This window comes from Dermacentor variabilis, chromosome 8 (assembly GCF_050947875.1).
Source record: "Dermacentor variabilis isolate Ectoservices chromosome 8, ASM5094787v1, whole genome shotgun sequence".
NCBI classification, from domain to species: Eukaryota; Metazoa; Arthropoda; class Arachnida; order Ixodida; family Ixodidae; genus Dermacentor; species Dermacentor variabilis.
Window position 1 is genome coordinate 63,472,730 of NC_134575.1, and position 21,450 is coordinate 63,494,179.

At 43.5% G+C, this 21,450-nt stretch overlaps 1 long non-coding RNA gene across 1 annotated transcript; it reads right to left on the minus strand.

Annotated features, from left to right (window-relative positions):
• Positions 1 to 918: 918 nt before the first annotated feature.
• On the minus strand, positions 919 to 21,168 carry LOC142591267 (uncharacterized). The gene is made up of 3 exons (XR_012830424.1): positions 21,149 to 21,168; positions 11,495 to 11,597; positions 919 to 1,016 (listed from the first exon to the last, which is right to left on the minus strand). It is a non-coding gene; the product is annotated as an uncharacterized LOC142591267 (long non-coding RNA).
• Positions 21,169 to 21,450: the final 282 nt, after the last annotated feature.

Below are 21,450 nucleotides of genomic sequence, written 5' to 3' on the forward strand. Positions count from 1 at the left end.
TTTGTGGCGAGCACGTTAATCCGACTCTCCTGGCCTATCCGGTCACTATATTAAACTGAAACAACTTTCTTGTGTGGGGAGTAATGTGGTGAAAGACGACGTCGGCAGACGTGCCATGGCGAGGGAAAATAAGACATGCTGAAGGCTTGGTGAAAGTGAAGAAAGAAGCGGAAGACGAGCGACAGGGAAGCTAGGGGCATGGATCGAACGAGCCGAGCAGGCACGAACAACGAGTCCCGAGAGGGCTTGCCGGGATGTACCGCTGGGCAGCCTCGTAACGGGTCATCGAGGCAATTTACTGCCATGTCCTGTGTCTGGCCAGTTCCAATCACCTCAGGGTTCCTGGCTCTCAGAGATCCGGCACTACCAGGGATCCTGAGCTATTACCTCAGCGGCCTGCCGTGTTTGTCGTTGTCTTCGAAGGTAAAGGCTCAAACTAGGCAGCCAATCCCAGGATTCTCCGGCTAGGAGACCCTTCCTCGTAGCAGAAGTAACACTGCTAGGAGCGGTCTGTTGGATAGGTCGAGATTATCCCTCAACGGCAGCAGAGAAAATGTCACATTTAATTGATAGACGACTTCTAAAAAAGCCCGTGAAAGTACGAGTCGTTGAAGGGGCAGTGCAGTACCGACCAACGACCAAGGCGCGAACTCATGAGCTAACCCGTCCTCGCCTTCTGGGAGCAAGTGGCCCAAGCGCGTGGCGAAAGCTATGGCAATATATCTTTGACTCCACCTTGTCTATTCTCGCGTCTACTTTGGTTGACATGCCCATTTTATTATCATGCAGAAGAACCTCTTTGACAGCAGGTATTAAGATTTTCGTAGATGAAATCACAGGAGTGAACGAAATGTGAAGCTTCTCTGCAGAAAAGGTTGTATATTTGGCTATGGCCCTATAACCAGTTCAACCTACCTGCATAGTGGCTGCCTGATGCTGTAACGAGGGCAATAGGAAATGCAATTAGCCACAGAAGAAGAGACACTGCTGATAGGTGCTGCATGTTCTGCATGTACCTGAAAGAAAAAATAGGGATTGTACAAATAATGCGAGTATTGTGTTATTCTAAAAACTGTACGTACACAATGTAGAAAATAATATCTGATCTGTATAGCCAGCAAGAAACACGACCCAGTCACGGTTTACCCGTGGCTAGTTAAACCAAACATAGCACAGTCTTCATACACCCCTATGATACAGTCATAAAGCATAAGAACTGTTTGCTTTAGAGTTACTAGGCCTAATTTTGGTGAAAACGCAATTTTGCGTCCGGAGCATATGTATACGACGCGTCACAAGGTGTCGTAGTATTTCTCCATTGCACGCACCCTGTCTATACATGTCCTAGCATTCTCTTATTACCGCAATATTGCGCTATATAGATTCGAAGATAAGCCTACGAATTTCACATTTTTTCACACCATGTAATTTTTAGCCATCCTCGGCTGCGCTGGCTATGCCTTGGCACCTGTTCTGCAAATATATTGGCCCACCGGCAGGTTGCCTACCCTACGCACAACATGGCTTGCGCACCTCAATCAGTCCTCTTAATTTCAACTAGAACATCAGCTAATCACGCTTACTCTTTATTCCACCTCGCTGCAATTCTTCCTCATGAAGTTGGTCCTAGTTGTTCCATTGCTCGTGGTGCTTCTTCTTTTGAAGCTTCTTATTAAGCTCCGAGTAGCCGTCCTTATTTGGTAGCACTGTTACAATAGAAGGTTGTGAACTTTCTATGATTGCGGCAAGTTGCCAGTCATAATACGGTAATGCCTGACGCATGTGCTCCAATCCAGTGTTCTCTTTCGGTCAATTTCTGTATCACAATAAGGGTGATATAAACTCAAGATCTCATCAGCAGGATGGGATAATAACTGTGGTAAATAGGGTAATGCAGAAATTTGCGAGGTTCAGTTCACTTGTCTATAGAAATTTCATTAATTACGAAAACATTTGTTAAGTAGCTATGGCGGCAGCAACGGGAAAGTTTGGTAATCAAGGATCGCCTGAAGTGTACATGAATTTCATAACAAATATTTATAAATATTCCAAAGCTACCTTTATTCTTTATAGGAAAAGCTGAAAAACAGCGATCAAGAAAAGGTAGGTAGCAAGGAGACACAATCTTCCTCATGCTAGCCACTGCATGCTTACTGGAAATATTGAGATTATTAAAAAAGAAAGTATTCGAAGCGAGCATCAATTGCGAATATCCGAGCACCGCATAGATTGCAGATGAGAATGTGCTGTTCATCAACGCTGCCGATTAATTGCAACAAATGATTCAGGAGCTTATCCGAGAAAGTATAAGCGTAGGATGGAATATCATTATTCAGCTGAAAAGAGTAATGTTAAGTAGCCTGACAAGAGGACAAGAATTTCCGACTAGCAGTCACACTCTGGAATAGGTGCAAGAGTACATCCATCTAGGTCAGCAACTTAAATGGGATCTTGATCATGAGAAGGATATAAGAGCGATAACTGCGTGCAATCCGTTTCACTTCGCGTCAAACACTACCACTCAGAGTGCGGGAGGACGGCGAATGAGGCGAGCTGGACAATTAGAAGAACACTGTAACAGGGCACTGCACGGCCTCTATAGAAGTCCAACTAATCACCTAAAATGTACTTGAATTCCCTCTACTTGCGTGCGACCTCTATGCGGTAATTTTAAATCTACGTCGACTGCTCGCACAGCACATTGGCGCTGAGAATCCTATCGTGGCATACTTCAGGGCAAGAAAACAACTGCAATGCCCTCGATATCAGTACCTGCGCTACCGGAACTGTGATATTGAACCTAAAAGCAAGCACGTCGGCATGTTAAGAAAACTTATGAGATGTTGTTGGAGCTTCGCCTTAAATCGTTGAGATCTGATGAGCAGAACAAGCTACGGTTAGCGACACCATTTATTGGGCGGGTTGCGTTGAATAACCACAGCAATTCGGATCTAGGCTGCAACACGACGGTTTTCTGTTGCTTTTTTTGGAAAGTTTGTTATTCACAGCTAGAACTGGAATTTGCATGCTGTGTACTGTACAAAACATCTAAAAGATAGAAGGAATATATATATATATATAGATGCGGTATTCAGTTTGAGGTGTTCCTTGCCGCTTGTGTTTTCAGAGTCAATGTGGTGTGCGGTTGACGTGCCGCCTCCCACGTCAACCACACATCGCCTGTCACGTGGACTGCAACTTAGCTAAAATCAATGTGACCATAACACTGTATGCAGTTTCCGTGTACGCATGTGTAGTCACGCAGTGATCAACTATATAATTTTTGTATCTACCGTGTGTCCCAGCTAACGTTAGCCAAGCTGTTGAACGAAAAAAAATAAATAAAAAAAATACAGTGCAAGACGGCATATTAGAACCATGGTGTTCGTTGTGCAGCGTTCCGGAAACCGACCATCAGACGTGTTAAAATTCTATTTTGTACCGTGTTTTATTGCATAGCATTCTTTGACTGGATTGCCGGGGTAACATCCCGCTCCGCCCCACTCGTCCTTTTGTTTCGTGTCCCAAATACTCCGTAGCGACATCTAGGCGTGTATATAGTCTTTGTCTCTACCGTGAGTCTCAGCTAACGTTAGCCAAGCTGGTTAACAAAAAAAAATTAAAAAGCATAGTGCCAGACGCCATTATAACGCCTACACTGTTCGGTCTATAGCGTTCTAACTACCGGACATCACATGCCTTCAAATTATATATTAGACTAGGTTTTATTCAGTAGAATAATTTGACTAGATTACCCGGGTAATTTTCTGCTTCGTTCCATTCGGCTATTTCTTTCGCGTCACAAAAAGCCCGTAGCACCATGCACGCTTCAATGCATAAATTTCTGTGTAAGATATTTCTGAGTACGTATGTGCAGTCACACAGTGTTCAAGGATATAGGCTTTTTATCTACCTTGTATTGCATCGAATCATATTCGATGCAATACAAGATGACATATACAGCTGACATTCACAAAGCTGTCGACACGTAAAAAGATTTAGAAAACATAGTGTAAGATGCAAAGATGCCACTTGTTTACTGTTTGCGCCAACTATTTGCGGGCGTACGAACTTTCGAGGGGACGTTTTGTCAGACAGCCGCCAGGTGCCGACAGCAGTGCCTTAAAGGTGCAGTGTTGCTGCCTTACTTTTCTTTATTCAGAATAGCGGCTTACACAAATTTGTCTTGCACTTTGCCTTTACGTCGACGAATTGTGTTGTGTACAGAGAAAGTATGCTGAATCTGACCTCATCGTTCTTCAAACAGATCTTGTTAACAATATTGGTTGGTGTGCACATTGGTATATGTTGATTTAACCAAATGCGAGGCGATGAAGTTCTCGCGTCGGTAGTAATCTTCACTTCCATCTTAATTATATTAAGTGCAATAATCAACATTACATAAAAGAAACAACAGGACCAGTGCTTTGTCCTGTTCTTTCTCTTGCGTACTCTCTAACGTTGCGATTAAAAATTTCTAAATGTACCAATCAAACAACTAGCCAGACTGATCATATTGACACAGTTAGTACTGAATGATTTTCCACTTGAAGGCATTATGTCCTGTGAATACCTACAATTAGCCACCTCTCATGATTTCTGCATATCGATGTGATCAGTTCTAAGGATATTTGTATGCTGGGATATTTAAAGCCTAACTTCTCCCAGCAACTGTATATCATTTACGTCCGATCAAAATCAGACAGTGTGTCTTCGATAGAAGGCACCGCCCATATAACAATAATAAATCGTTTTGCAGAAATGTAGAAGTGTCACCTTCTAGGAGATGCAGTGATATTGATATAAATGAATAACCCAGCTACACGAAGTGAGCTTAGCCTTTTTAATGACCCTATACATTGGACTAAGCTTTCAATTTATATTGAAATTAGCAAGTATGGCGTATCGAGCGCACAGGCAAACCTCAACAGATCCCACACGATCTTTACGAACGTATGCTGTCACAATTCTCGCGTGATGAAGAACGCTGGCTATGGGGAGCGGTCGCATCAAGCTGCCTCTTGCTTCAATGTGTGTCCGACACTTCAGGTCATGGCACCTCCGACCGACACTTGAGCGCAAGAAGAGGGTTGTTCAAAGACACTTTACAAATCCATCTTAATGCAGGTGGAAGCTGCGGAGGCCATAACTATTTCAGATACCAGTACAATTGAATAAATCATATTCGATGCAATACTTCTCATTTGCATCGTGAGATACTTCAATATATTAATTAGACATTACGGCTGCATTACACGAGCCAATGCAAGACGGGGGAATGCTTGACCGTACGGTCACGCCATGCGGAAAGTGACAAATTGCACAGAGGACGCGCACTGCGCTTGCAGGATACCATCGGCTATCGCTTCAGAAGTAATACACTCATCAAAGCTGATCACATAAACCTGGCTGTTTCAGTGGAGGGCTTTTTACATAAAGCACTACAAAAGCAAGGCCTTCATTGGTGGCACAGTTGCTGTGCTGCGCGCTTAGAATGAAGGTCAGCTGCTGTCAAGCACTATTTTTCAATAGAGTCTCCTAAGAAACATTATGCTTCGCATGACGTATTGAAAATCCAGACAGTTATAAACGTCTTACTTAACGCATCATGATGCAAATACAAAATATCCAAAGAATATCTTATGATATTATCTAAGCTAAATGAATCTTCCAGCCATCGCACGAACAGAGCTCACGTGAAATGGTGAGGCATCAGAGCTCGCCAAACATTTGAACCCGCCGCAGAAAATCTCCAATATACAACGCGTGGACCGCGTATTCGCTGAGCAGCACGGACAGCCACTATCATACATGGCTAGGTTAGAGGATGGGCGCGCTTTCTTCCCTGCTACCACATGGCGCGTTTGCTCACGTCACCTGATACATAAAGCACGCTTAACGACGGTGCACATACCAACTATCAGTTTACTCGGCTCACCCTCGCACAGCTTCCTTATCACTCAGAGCTAACGGCATGCCACCAGCAATCTTATCATACTTCAATTTAAACGAAGCCTCACGCCAAAGGCGACGTTGACGATAAAAGAAAAAAAAGTAGGCCTGGGATATCTATATAAAAAATATCTCAGCAAAATATATATGAACAATGCGTGACTGCCCCCAAATAATTTTGATCGCTTTTTAGCATTACTGCCTTAATAGAATTATCTAGACCTTCCACCTCGGGTTCCACCATGGTTCTTCAGTTCCAGAATGAACAGGGTGTCCCAAAATATGCAAACACCACATAGCTCGAAAGAACCGTGGAATTATTTGCGGTCGCTGGGAGATACTCAAATTTCTCTTGCTTTCCGCCTAATATGTAATTAGTCCTAAATATTTATTGAAATTGTAAATTATTACAAATAGACTAAAGGTGTCTGTGGGAAAATTGTAGAGCAAGATCAAAAACTCCTGACACAGGCTTATCTTGCTCTATATGAGTACGTGCTAGATAAAAGTGGTTTTGTGAGCGTTAAAGAAGCACGCAAATACAGGCGAAGTGCTTCGAGCGGCCAGTCACGCGGCGATTTCGCGTGTATTTACGGGCTGCTTTCACGCTGGGAAAAGCGCTTTTACTTTGCTTTTATAGACCGACAGAGAGTTGTGTCTGGAGTTTTTCATGTTGCTCTACAATTTTCTGATTGACACCTTAATCTAATCATAATGGTTGAGAAGTTCAATAAGTAAATTAACCTAAATGTCTAATAAGGCGGAATGCGAAAAGTTTTCTTAGTATCTGCAAGCAACAACAAACAACATTACCTTGTTACTATTCGGGCATTTCCATATATTCAACATCTGGGTGCATGACAGTTGGGAAACGCAGTATATTGCCATATTCATTACTTCAGATCACTCTGGCTGAGACATGCATCGCATATCTCCTATTCTGATCAATGCATAAAGTAAATGCTAGCAGACCTAGGAAGCCGAATATTGATTTACAGCCTACAGTACGGAGAAAAATTGCCGAATTTCGTCAAGTTTAGGACAAATAGAACCACAAAGCACACAATGTCGTTACAGTGCGCCAAAAATGGATATGAGGGTTCTTTAGATTGCATCTGTTCGGGAATACAAAGCCGACAAAGGGGATACTTGAATTTACGGCTCAGATGAAAGTCTTGCAATGTTTGCAAAGCCTTGCGACACTCCTACTGCCATATTAGTGCTTTAAATTGTGTGTGCTTTAGATTTTACATGAGGTGCGTCTTGCAGAATAATAACGTGTTTAGCTGCAACCTATTAGAAATTGAAAGTATCAGTACAACATTTAAAGAATTTTGCAATTTTCCTCCAAAAATAATAAAAGTTATGCTTTATGCTTTTATTGCCATAAAACTTATTGTTGTGTTTTTCAAACGCAACTGACATCAGAAAAACTGGGGCAGATGTTACCGAGAACAAAGTTAAATCCTTTCTCGTGTTCTTACGTAGGGGCTCCTCAGCTTTACTTTCCTTTAAAGGAGCTTTGACTCACTTTTCCAATAATCATACAATGTCCTCATTATTAAAACACGTCGCTTCATGAATCTACTGCCTCAAAACTTTTTCGAAATATTCAAGTATAAGCCAAGTTGGAAGTTCTTATCGCACCGATGTGCGACTCTCTATCTCTCTCTCCTTTCGTTTCAGCTAGCACGCTGGAAGCTGCTCAGAGGGGATGGCAATAGGGCAACGAGCTGGCCATTGTAACTTTTTTCTTCTTTTTCATTGCGAAACTCCACGCTCACTTTTGCTGTCGCGAACCCGTGAGATTTCGCGTGAAGTCAAAGGGCAATAACATCGGCTCCGCTCGCTGTTTGCTGTATGTGCGTGCGAAAGTGTGCGAGGATGAGGCCGCGATCGCGGCTCGTTGTCACGCGAGCAACAGAGGAGAGGGAGGAAGAAGCGCGCAGCAGTCTACTTTCGCGCACACAGCTCCCGGGGAAGGTTAGGGGTGTCTACTCCACGCAGCCCGGGTGGCCGCGAGAGCCAGGCCGCCGTATCGCAATAGCCATCTGCGACAGGGAACAGGGACAGAGTCCGCCACGCGCTGCGTTTTCGCGGCCTATTTCGCGTTTTTTCGAGACGCAGCACGAAGGTCAGTTCATGAGCTACTGCTGTTGTACTTCCTCACTCCAGCATTTTGAGAGCGAGTTTCCGCTGCCACCGGGTCTGGTGAGTTCATGATCGCTTTTGCGCGCATGACACCATGCATAATATAGTTAGTATGCTTTTCTTCACGAGTCTATACGGCCCATAAATCTTTTATCGTTACTTCGTACAGATTTCCGCTAATTTGCTATCGCAATCGATGGTTCTCCTTTCGGGCGGAACTGCTACTTTCTTTACGTGATACTACCGGTGCTGCCGTGCACTGCTCTCCCTCAAGTAGAGATGGGTGCTCGGTGGTCTGTAGCTACGTCACTTACTAGAACCATTCGCAGCACACGGTTACAGGGCTTTCTGCAGGCGAGAGGATTTGTCGCGGCCCCCCTTGGTGGCCTTGGTTTGAAAGGTACGCTGGAGCACAGGGGTGAACTCGGAGGCCACGCGAAGCAGGCACAGTAATGCGCAAATGTGGTGCGTGCACCGCTTATGCAAAGATAAGTACCTTTTTGTTCTCTTTCAGATCGCAAGCCAGCGTATTCTTAATTTTATTTAAACTAAAATTACCGATTATACAGCTACTAAGAATGTTATCGCAATAAAAAAATCTGCCAATAAGTATTGTTGGTAGCTTGGCTCATTGCTACGCCGCTGCTGACCATTAAAAAAATAAATCACGGGGTTTACGTGCCAAAACCACAATCTGATTATGAGGCACGCCTTAGGAGGGAGGGGAGGAGGGGACTTTGGATTAGTGTTGACCGCCTGGGGTTGTTTAACGTCCACCTAAATCCAAGCAGGCAGGCGATTTCTGCATTCCCCCCCCGCCCCCATCAAGATGTAGCCGCCATTTTGGTCCCCCAAAATTTAATCCACCGACCTAGCACTTATCACCGCAACACTGAAGCCACTAAGCAATGACGGTTGGTAGCTGCTAAAGACAATGCGACCAACAGAGTAAGCAACTTTTTGCTATTTTCTATACTAGACCGGGGGTTCTCTGCTGCATGCAATTCAATATTATATGTCTCACATGTTCCCAGGAGCCTCGTTTGCGTAATGACATATCGGCAACGTTGTGTTAAGTTCAAAAAGTGTTTCGTTGCCCCTTTAATATCTGTAAAGTGGAATGCTTTAATTGAACTTAAGTTCCCAAAGCTTGATGAAACTAAAAGTACAAAATTGTTGTGAATGAAATGCCCAAGACTCTATGAGCTTGCGTGAGTATTTTGTTGTAATTTCACAAAAAAACCTTTTAATGCTGTCATTATTTGTACCTTCTCCTAGAGAAATGGACCAATCACTTTTACCTGCAAAACACACGTGCTGTTACCATCATTGTGTCCACTTCTTTCATCATCACTGCATTGCTGCGGAAGAAGTTATGCTTAAAGCACTATGGTTCAGGTTGTCTCTGAAGCCGGCTTTCACCTACTTATGCTTCGAAGTGAGCGCACTTTTTATGGCGTGCCGCATTTCCATGCAAACTGTGCGCTTCCATTGATGCATTGGGGACGTCCACAAAATAGTATGAATTTGCCCAGGTATGCTAAGCGAGTACTGTCGTCTCCTTTCCAGCCGGCCTCCTACACATTGGCACAATCTCTATGGTCGCTGGATTGGTTAGAAAAAAAATGCCTTGCATACATTTAATACGTATTATACATTGTGACCAAAGCTATGGCACCAATTTAAACTTGAATATGCTTCGAAGAAAGGTGACTTCTTTAGTTTCTTCTGATCTAATTATGTTATTTCTCTGGAGAAGAATTTGCAAAGGAAATTACGTGACTGCGATCTCTCATTAAAAAGATGTGGCATAACTGGTTGCCCCACCCAGTGTCCATGAAACCGAAGCCGATGGTATCGGTTTTACATGTAACAAAAATATTCTTGAATTGCACATTAAATTTCCATTTCTTAACGCTGACTTTAGGATAAAAAAATTAAGATGAGCTCAAAAGCATGAGCAGCTTGTTTCTAGTTTTGTTGAACATAAGCCTTCATACGAGGGACGCCCTCCGTTGGGTACGTGTTTTTTTTTAGTCTCTAGAGATTTTGCTTAAAGAATTACCAGTCAATGTTCTTTATTTATTGGGTTTCTACCCTGTTACTTTCTCATTTATAGTAATATAACGGTTACTTTCTCATTTATAGTAATATAACTTGAACTTGAAAAAAAAACTTGAACTTGAGTGAAGTTCGGAGTGCAAAGCCAAGGGAGACAACGGTTTACTTGGAGTTAACAGATAACCGTCACAGTGCGGGGAAGACTAATCGCCAGGAGTGATTTAGGAAGGGACTACAAACAAATTGTCCGGTTTAACACGTCAGAACTACCACATGATTATGAGGCACAACGTAGTGGACAACTCTGGATTATTTCGAGGACTTGCACTAAAGCTTGCCAGATAATGTGGACGCTGAGTGCTGCATTCTGGCATGAAGCTGTGCACTGGAAGGAAACTATCATTGACCCTGGCGCCTGTCAAACATTGTGTCGCAATGAGTGAGTGTTTCAGCAATATGAATTCGGAAAGGGTAAAGTGCTCCTATGTGAGCCGTACGACTATGATCTTTGCTGCATTGCCACCTTCCTTGTCATTTCAGCAATGCCAGGGAAGGTACACTTCATATAGTAAAATAACATAGAATGAAACCTTTTCTTTATCAAATACAAAAATTCCGTCACATTTCGCCAGCCACTAAATGTCAAGGTTCTCGTTACCGTTCTGTTGCTACAAAACAAGCTAGAAAAGAAATATGAGGTGCGTTATGGACAAAATTTGGTAAAATCAAGAACCAAGTCAAGAGTAGCTGCACATACAGTGAAGATTAAGCTCTCTGGATCTTGCCTGAGCACTGCAAGATCTTGAAATCTAATTTCTTTACTTTTTATCAACAGTTTTTTCGCATATTTTTCACACAACGAAATTTATTTTTAGTATAGTTTATAATGACACATTGTGCAGTCATATCTTACGAATTTGATCGTACAATGGACATCCAAAGTAAAAAGGTAGGACAACGTTTGATACTGCTCCACTGTAGAGCAAGGCGCCCAAATCAGAACAGCACGTCACCTCACTTATTTCATCATTACACTCATGCTATTCCTAAGATGGTGTTAGGTTTCGTTTATTTCTCGTATGTGTGTACAAAATTTGTTTTGCTATAGTGAGCCTGATTTAGCTTATGAGTGCTTGCGTGATGCCAATATGCGGAAATTTTTTATAAATATATTTAAAAGTGTTACGCGTTATTCAACAGTTCCATATAATTATCAAATTGCGCCGTTCATCTTGGGCTAATAATGTGTGTTGTTATTCTTCTCCAGAAACCATTTCCTGATCTTGATGTGAATTAAGGCAACTCCGTTGTACTGAATAGGTAGGCTTACCTTCCCATTCTTGCGAAATATTGCACAGTTGGTGTTAGTTCAGTTAGAAAAGCTACGTTGCTTTATACCAAAGAGTTTCCAAATAGGAAAAGGATGAAATGTGCTGAAATGAATAAGAGAAAATCTTGCAGATTACATCTATACACAAAAATTAAGACGACAATACACATACGCATGCATATCTACAATGTCGAATAGCTTCGTAACTTAGCTATTCTTGTTTATTGGCAAATTTGTTTTTCTGCGGCCAACAAAAATGACTCTTATGAAGTTTTATTTCTTTGTGCATCGAAATAGCTTGCGGTGAAGGACGTTATGTGCTACCAGTAATGCGCTGATATAACTGTATACAAAACCTTGTATCAAATTGAAGCGAAATTGAATTAGTGCCTTCCAATGATTCCATAGAATCACGCTCAGCACCATGCGCGAATCGCCACAAAGCACGCATCTGATTTACCACGGATTGTCGGCTGATATATCAAGCTCTAGAGAAATTGAAATTCTTCGATGGGATAATAACTGCAACTCACAATCTTTATCTCAGTACTTGTACATAAATGAGTAAACATTGTATCAGGGAATGAGCTTCATTTTTCACGCCAAGCTGAAAGGCTTAAGGAAAGGAAGCCCCTACATTTCTCGGGAGCAACTCCGTAAACAATCATATAACAATGATCCAGAATGAAATGAAGGATAATAGCCATTAGAAAGTTGGTAAAGGCAGCCCACTCTACCCCTGAAAACATTTCCCATGGTTTCCGAGCAAAATCTGAAGCAATTTTCATTGCCTAACATTATCTTTCTTAGACGGAACAAAATGTGACGTCTTTCGCGATGAAGTATTAGAACAGGACTTCAAAAAATAACTGCAGTTTCACAGTGCTTAGTGCCGTGAATAAGTGCAGAAGGCTGGCCAGTATACCTATGAGGTAACTGCACTCAATAATAGCGCAGTTAACCGTGTGAAAATTGGGGACAATTATTACTGGCCTCATCATCAACTTTCAGCACTCTGGGCTGTCGTTTTTTTCTTTTTTCTCCTGTGCAGAGTAGCAGGCCTGAACATGCTAGTTCCAGCCGACCTCTCTGTTTTATAATGCATTATCCCTCTCTTACAGACGAAGTTCTGCGAAAAAAAAAACTCACATAGGCATGAAGTATAGGGCCACATATTTCATAGTAACATTTTTGTTTGATGTCTGAACATGAATAAGTCATGTATGGAACCCTTAAACCTAATTTTTTTTTCGATGCAACAATACAACTAAAAGAATGTAATTTGAACTCAGCTTTTTTGGGGACCCATACACGAATGTTCTTTCCGTTATTATAGCGTCAATTCTAAACAGCCTCAGGACTGTGGAATGAAGTGTTAACAAAATAATTTTTCCTCATATACGCCTGTTTCACATACGCATATCATTTGTTGAGATCCTATTCTCTATTTTCATGTCGGTTTGGTGTACTATTCTCAGCTAACAATATTGTGTGTGATAGAAGTTTTTAAGTATACCTAATTTAGAAATTTTATACCCGGCAAATCGCTGCACCAAGGTGACCATAATATATTACCTCATAAACTTGTCACTGCTGCCGACGTACCCTAAGAACCATAGTACAAAAACACCAAATAATTTACTCGAAAAAGCAAGTGCAACCAGTGGCAAACTGCATCCCGATGGGCTTGAAGATTATGACCCACAGAAACAATTCCGGTTGCCAGGAGTCGCAGATAAAACTGAAATCAATACGGGAGAACGGTGTACTATACTGAAATGTTCATGTCGATGAAAACCGTAACGGTGAATTTTTTTCATTCGTGGATACACTGAAATAAAGTGGCTGGTATGGGCTTGGGAGCTTGAATAAGGCACAACGTCGTTTGCCAATGCCGCCGCACTCAGCTTCAGAAAAAGTTGTCATGGCAAAGCGGAATGTAGAATGTAGGGCGAATACAGCGGAATACAGTCCTTTCGTTGGCTATGGCTATTTTTGCTGTATTTTACACACTTATGCATAAAACAGGAAAAAAACTTGAAATTATAGGCGCTGTGATTAAAGCGACACAAGGTCAACAATTTGGGTGAGCTGTAAATTTGTGAGCTCTGTGCCAATTCCCTTTGTCACGAGTTGTGCATACTAATAATCATTCAAGTGATTCTTTAAAGCTAAATCCTGATCTACGTCTTGCACAAACATACATGGCATACTACTGTTAAACCCAAAGATTTGTTATATTTCATTGGATGGTACTGAAGCCCTGCCCCAAAACAGCTTAAAAAAGCTCTGTACATCACCGACATTAAACCAATTATTGAATATCCATCTTCAATATTCCATGATTATAGAAAACGCTAATCTATAAGCTTGTACCTACATAATATCAGGCTGCACGCTTTGTCAGGTGTAATTATAACATTAAGTTTATTACCTCTAACAACGAACTAGGTTGGAAACCTGTTGTTTGCTGAATGAAACCTAAGGTTAAAAATTTTTTATTTGATTATCGATGATGACAACGGTAATATAAAATGCTTCCAGATGATAAGCAAATTCGATACAACACAAAGAAGCTATCACGCCAAAAACTGGAAATTAGGTGCCATACGGACGTAGCAGCACATTCAGTTTTTCCCCTCTTAGAATTCGCGAATGGAATCAGTTTAATCTGAGTGTTGTGGATTTTCGCGCAAGTATATCTTCCTCTTCCTTCCAAGATGTAGGCATTAGTTGAATGTGCACGTGACAACTGTGTGTGCTTGTCATGTTTTGATTCTTGTGATTGTTATGCCCAACTGGACAATGTTGGCTTCTTACTTAGTGAATGAATATTTTTTTTTCATTCAGTGATAACACAATAAGTGAAAAGTTCATGCAGTCGTTTCTAATTAGTGCGTCTTCGGTGCTCCAAGGGAAATGACACGCTTAAACGGACGGGAAATAGAGCGTGCGGAAATGGTTATCTGCATGAATACGCATTTTATTAACGCTGGTATGAACCCTGCACACGTTGCAATCGGAAACGATCACAGGTTTTGCGCACCACGTGTATCAAACTCACTTTTTTTCAAACTGACATGTGCGGGTGAAGTCCACGATCTTATCAAGACATTAAAGCATGATGTTTCAGCTGGTGTAGCCGGTTTCAGTCCTATTCCAGTTAAATATGTGTCACACGAAATAGGGCCAGCGCTTGTACATGTTATAAACTTGTCTCTTAGCACAGGCGTTTTTCCAGACGAGCTTAAGATAGCACGTGTTACACAAATTTATAAAGGTGGAAGTGCAGAAGAATTATCGAACTACAGGCCAATTTCAGTTCTCACAGTATTTTCAAAACTTTTTGAAGGTGTTATCTATGCAAGATTATCAATTTTTTTTTACGAAACACAACTTTATTGCGCAATGCCAGTAGGTTTTCAAAAAGATAAGTCAACTGAGCAAGCTTTACTGCATAATAAAGATCGAATAATTCCTAACATCGAACAGAAGAAGTTAACGCTTGGCCTGTTTTTGGATCTGAGAAAGGCCTTTGATTCGATTGTCCACTATATCCTAACTGAAAAATTGGAAAGATACGGAGTAGGAGGCGTTGCAAATGACTTGATAAAATTTATATATGTAATAGAAAATAGTTCGTGCAGCTCTTAACTACTGCATCTTACAAGCTTAGCCTACATGAAGGCGTCCCACAAGGTTCAAAGTTAGGATCGTTACTATTTCTAATTTATGGTAATGGATATTGCAGATTTGTCAGGTTCACAAACATTGGCAATGTATGCAGATGATACAAATGTGTTCTTTTCAGCTGATAACACAACAGAATTACAGCAGTGTGTAAATGAATATACAATTTTGTTATTTGACTGGTTGGCGACCAACAAACTCTAGTTCAACGCAACTAAAACAACCTACATTATATTTAGGGCGCCTAATAAAAGAATTGGTTGTTTAATACAAGTAAAATTTAACAAATACCTCATTAAACAGGTCAAACAACAAAAGTTTCTGGGAATACATTTCAGTGAAGCATTTTCATGGAATACACACGTAAATTCCCTTTGCGGCTAATTGTCAAGAAACATCGGTGTAATCTATAAAATTGCACACCTGATCCCTCTATAGCTGAAAAAAACAACTGTATAAGGCACTTATTTATTCAAAACTTTGCTTCGGGATATTGGTTTGGGGTACAACCACCAGAACAAATTACACGAAATTGATTACCTTGCAAAAAAGTTATCCGCTGATATGCAAATTACTATGGCCGTTTTTCAGATCTAGGAGCCAGTCCACTATTCCAAAATATGATAAGCTGCGTGCGGACAGGATATATTATATGAAAATTCTTCTAGAAATCCAAAAGAGAAATCCAAGCGCTCAAAGTAGTCAATGTAACCTCTCCGGATACTCCTTGCGACACAGCTCACGACACACACCAAAAGCAGGGACCAATTTGATATGTCGCACTAGGCTTAAAACACTGACATCAGTCAGACATAACGCCGCAAGCACCGCAGCTTTATTGCAGCCTGCGTCCGTGTGTTCCGCTGCTCACGTGTCATGATGACCACGGCAGTGGTCATCATGACACGTGAGCAGCGGAACACAGATGAAGATGACGATGAAGTTGGCGATACATCACTTCTTCCCCTCTTACAGGTCCAAGCGTTCAGGAGGCCGTCGCTGTCGGGTCGATCTTCGTAACGGTGGCGGGCTATCCGTCTGGGCCACTTCCGGACTATGTCGCGACGTGATTGGAGTGCTATCTGCAGGGTTTACGGCTACCCTCTGTGTCGAGAAAGAGTCTGAGACAGTTCGACGTCTCACCTGGTCCAAGTGTCGCCGCTGAATTCCTTTCCCGGAATCAACTGTGACCATTCTGGACCCCAGTTGATCTCGCACTATTCCTGGTATCCACCTGCGGCGACTTGTTCGGAAATCGCGCATCCAGACTGGGTCACCTGCCTGAACTGGAGACCCTCCAACTCGTGGTTGGATTTCTGGTGACCTTTCATCGGGAGCGATACAGTCCAGCTTTGTTCTTATTTGGTACCCCAATAAGAGTTCCGCCGGCGACTTCCCATCCTTGACGGGCGTTCGGCGATATCGACATAAAACCCGCGCTATGCGTATTTTGAGGTCTATTCCGGGGTTCTTCTTTAGTCCTTCCTTGAGCGTACGCACAGCTCGTTCGGCTAACCCATTCGACTGTGGATGATAAGGGGATGTTGTGAGTTGTTGCACATTGTTCCGTGCCAGAAACTCGCGAAAAACTTTGCCCACAAATTGTGGTCCGTTATCAGAAACAAAGGTTTTTGGAAGGCCGAACTGTGCAAATATTGATCTTAGCGCGTTGGCCGTGGTTTGCGAAGTGGCAGTTTTCATTAGAATGGCTTCCATCCATTTCATTTCCGAGTCGACGACGACTAAGACTATTTGTCCGTCCAACGGGCCTGCGAAATCTGCGTGCAGCCGGCTCGACCTTTCCCCGGTGGCTGGCCAGGCCAAAGGTATCTGTGCTGGTGGCGTCGCTGAAGCCTGCGCACATGTGGAACATGAGTTCACCAGTCGCTCTATGTCGGAATCCAGTCCCGGATACCAAAACAACGTTCTCGCTGTGGTTTTCATGGCTGTCATGCCGGGGTGTGTCTCGTGCAAAAGACGAAACACACGCCTTGCCGCCGCCAGGGGTAGAACAATGCGATGTCCCCAGTACACCGAGTTATGGCTGACTGTAAGCTCTGTTCTTCTGATGAAGTACGGCCGGAGATGCTCATGGCCCTGCGGAAGATATGACGGCCATCCCTGGGAAATCCATTTTTTAACCTGCAGAAGGCTGGTGTCTCGATTAGTCAGATGTTCAACCTCGCGGGCGCAAAGCGCTGTTTCCTCAAGAGAGTGGGCATACAAAACGTACTCGTCGGCAGCAAAGTCCCGCGGCTCCTCCATTACTGGCAAGGGCAACCGACTGAGGGCATCAGCATTGCAATGGTCACTGCCCTTCCGGTACTGCAACGTGTAGTTGTAGTTGCCAAGAAACAAGGCCCAACGCTGTATTCTTGCGGCCGCCATCGGTGGTATGGCTTTACCTGGATTGAATAAACCAGTAAGAGGCTTGTGGTCTGTTACTAAGACGAACTGATGTCCGTAGAGGTAGTCTTTAAACCGGGCGACGCCGAATATCAGTGCCAAAGCTTCTTTTTCTAACTGCGAGTAATTGCGCTCGCTCTTGGTAAGTGTCCTGGACCGGAATTCGATGGGGTAGTCAACACCATTCACGCGGTGCGACAAAACGGCCCCAATGCCTACTGGTGATGCATCGCACTCCAGGCGCAGTGGCTTATCCGGGTCGAAGTGAGCCAGAAACGTGGAAGCCACAATTGCCTGCTTAACTTGCTGAAATGCTTTCTCCTGTTCCTGGCTCCATTGCCACGTGACTCCTTTGGATAAAAGAGCGTGTATTGGAGTTAGCATGGTGGCCAGATTGGGCAGGAACTTGCCATAGTAATTTATGAGACCGAGAAAAGCTTTCAGCTCACTCACCGAGGTGGGCTTTGGGGCTTAAACAACGACTTTGATATTGTCGTCCTTCGGTCGCAGACCCTTCGCGTCGATACGATGACCGAGAAATGTGACTTCGTCTTGCCGAAACTTGCACTTTCCCTTGTTCAGTCGGAGACCATACTCCCGCAGCCGCTGCAGCACGGTTTTGAGCCTAGATGAATCATGTTTTTTCTCGGCGATGATAATGTCATCCAGGTACACCTGCACTCCAGGAATATCCCCCAGCAGTCCGTCCATTCGCCTTTGGAATATAGCTGGAGCAGAACTTACGCCAAACGGCAATCTGTTAAAACAAAAGAGACCCTTCTGGGTGTTGAGGACTGTTATCTTCTTTGCTTCCTCATCCAATGGCAACTGGTTGTAGGCTTGACGCAAATCCAAGGTCGTGAATACTTCGCCACCGTTTAACCTAGCAAAAATGTCGTCCACTCGAGGCAACGGGTATTGTTCTACCACAGTGGCCGCATTCACAGTCATACGGAAGTCTCCACACAGTCGGAGGGACCCATCGCCCTTCAAAACGGGTACCACAGGGGTTGCCCATTCAGCGGTTTTTACCGGCGTCAAAACGCCTTCCGCGACCAGCTGATGCAACGATTCAGACATCTTATCTCTGAGAGCGTAGGGTACAGTACGGGCCTTAAAGAACCGTGGACACGCGTTTTCTTTTAATTGAAATGTGACCGGTGGTCCTTTGCACAGGCCGAGTCCCGGAGCAAACACGTCGGCATATTCGTCAAGCAGCTGTTGCAGACCTGTTCTGACAGCCTGTATTCCAGCTGGGAGCAGATTCGCTACCACATTCGACAACATTGCCACTCCAACTTCATTAAATGCCTTGATTGTGTCTCTGCCGCACAAAGATGGTCCGGAGCTGTCGACCACTATGACAGTACCAGGAATATCTTCCCCGTCGCACGTAGCAGTCATGCTAAGCTGGCCTACAACTGGAAGTTCTCCCAAGAGACAAGAGAGCTTGAGCTGTGAACTCTCCAACGGAGGCCAGAGCTGCTTGTACTTGCGGAACACCGTTACAGGAATGACGCTTACAGGTGACCCCGTGTCCACCAACATAGTGAGCGGAACGTTATTCCAACTGATGTGCTTGTAAATAGGCCTAACCTTGCGGATACTGGCTGCGTGATGGAGAACCGCTGTAATCGTGTCCAAGGCGTCGTTGTCGTCCGAGCTTGTGTCCTCTCCGGCTGCCATGGCGTACGAACCCAGGCGCCGTTGTCTTGCTGGATAAGATCCCTGCCGACGGTCACTATCTGTGCTAGACAGGCACATCCGACGTAGATGTCCTCGTTTTCCACACCGGTGGCACATCGCGCGAAGGTGTTTGCACTCGTTCTCAGCATGCGAATCTTCACACCTTCCACACACGTCGCGTTGTTCCGGCTTGGGACGTCGCTTCGAGGAATGGCTTTTTTGTCGGGCAAAATGTACTTCTGAGTGCGCCGAGTTCATGTTCCTGGCATTTTCAACAGCTCTCTGTGCCGAGACAGCAAAGTCTTCAGCCTCTTCTAAGGTGAGCTTCCGTCGCGTCAGTAAATGGCGCCGAACGTCTTCATCCCAGCTTCCCCGTCTTGTTGCGAACGCATGAAGAAAGCATAACTTGCAGCGATCTCGTTGACCTCCGGAGCATAGTGATCTTCCAGATACCCGACGACTTCCTCATAGCTCAGTTCATTCACCTTTTTTGGTTGACACCGGCCCTGCACCACACGCACTGCACAGTCCGTGAGCGAAGCGATGAGCAGCGCTCGCTTCTTCGTTGGGTCCACGATGATATGAGCCTCAAAGTACGCCTCCAGGCGAACGCGATACGTAGGCCACGTACCTTCTGCATCGGCAAATTCCGGTGGTCGTCCAGCACTCATGCTGACGCGGGTCTTCTCACCTAGCGACGCTAGGCCTCGTCGCCACTGATATGTCGCACTAGGCTTAAAACACTGAAATCAGTCAGACATAACGCCGCAAGCACCGCAGCTTTATTGCAACCTGCGTCCGTGTGTTCCGCTGCTCACGTGTCATGATGACCATGGCAGTGCCGATGAAGGCACGATGAAGATGACGATGAAGTTGGCGATACATCACAATTACGGGAAACAAACATATCTCTCTCAGTCCACAAAAATAATGAACAGTTACAGTGCATCTGTATCCTTAAACACTTCTTTACAGACATTTAAAGAAAGAATAAGAGATTGGTTAGATACGGAAGACATATACCTTCAAATTGAATAAATGCGTATAATAAAATGAAAAATGTTTCTGCCATGAATTACATATTTTCTCTTTTCAGGATTCACATGATTTCATTTAATATCTATTGTTCAGTTTTGTATTAACACAAATGTTCGCATCCACGTACTGTTCCCAGTGCTTTGTTACTTTTGGCAGACAATTATGACGTTTTTTTTGCGTATGTTGTTGCTCTATGTTTCTTGATAAATTAGCTGACGTTTATTTCGTGTATCATTGTACATTTTTAGCATACCACTAGCATCTAAAATGCTTACTTGCACTTAGCCGTTACTGTACATTGTACTATACATTTGAAGAATCCAATGACCATCGACTTTCACAGTAACCAACGCTTGTAACGCGCGAAATTGTGCATATGTTTGTGACCTGCAGTTAAACCTGTCGTTCGTGGGGGCTGAGACCTTTGTCAGGCTTTATGCCTTTAGTCTCAGTCTACCCTCGTTTGAATGAACGAGAAATAAAATTCAATTCAATTCAAAATACTGATCCATGCTTTGACAAGGCCACGCCTTCATCGTATGTGGTATAAGTCGCCTCATACACTACGTCAATGTCAACATCCCAATTCGGCTTCACTGCTACACGTGTCGTAGCACTTAAACCATCTCTGAAGGAGCCTGTGGGCGAGCAAATTAGCATACTGCCTAGCATCATTAGGCTGCACATAATCACAAACACTTAACTGTACGTGGCCAACTTGTTCTTACTTATCAGCCTGTTTAACTGGTTAGGCACCACATTTATAATATTTGTCACTTAGCGCGCAAATGAAGGGAGATGATGTGAACTATACGCACATGCCTTAAAACTTACCGCTTATTCAGCAGCCTTTCTTGCGGCCTTGGAATTCAGAGATGCGTTTATAGGTCGAGCCCTGCGACAACTTCTGAGTTTAAACGGTTCACTCTTACTCTTGGTATTTTTGAAGCATGCATTGGTGACGGCAGCGTTTTCAAAAACTATGAGCATTAATGTTAGATTCCACAGCACGGCCGTCAGCACTTGGAAGATAAAGTAAACAAGTTTGAAGGTTTTATTTTTGCTCAGCTCATTGTTAAATGTAAGCGAAATTCTTCAGCGTGCGTCATTTATATCGAAGGCGCGATGAAATTATT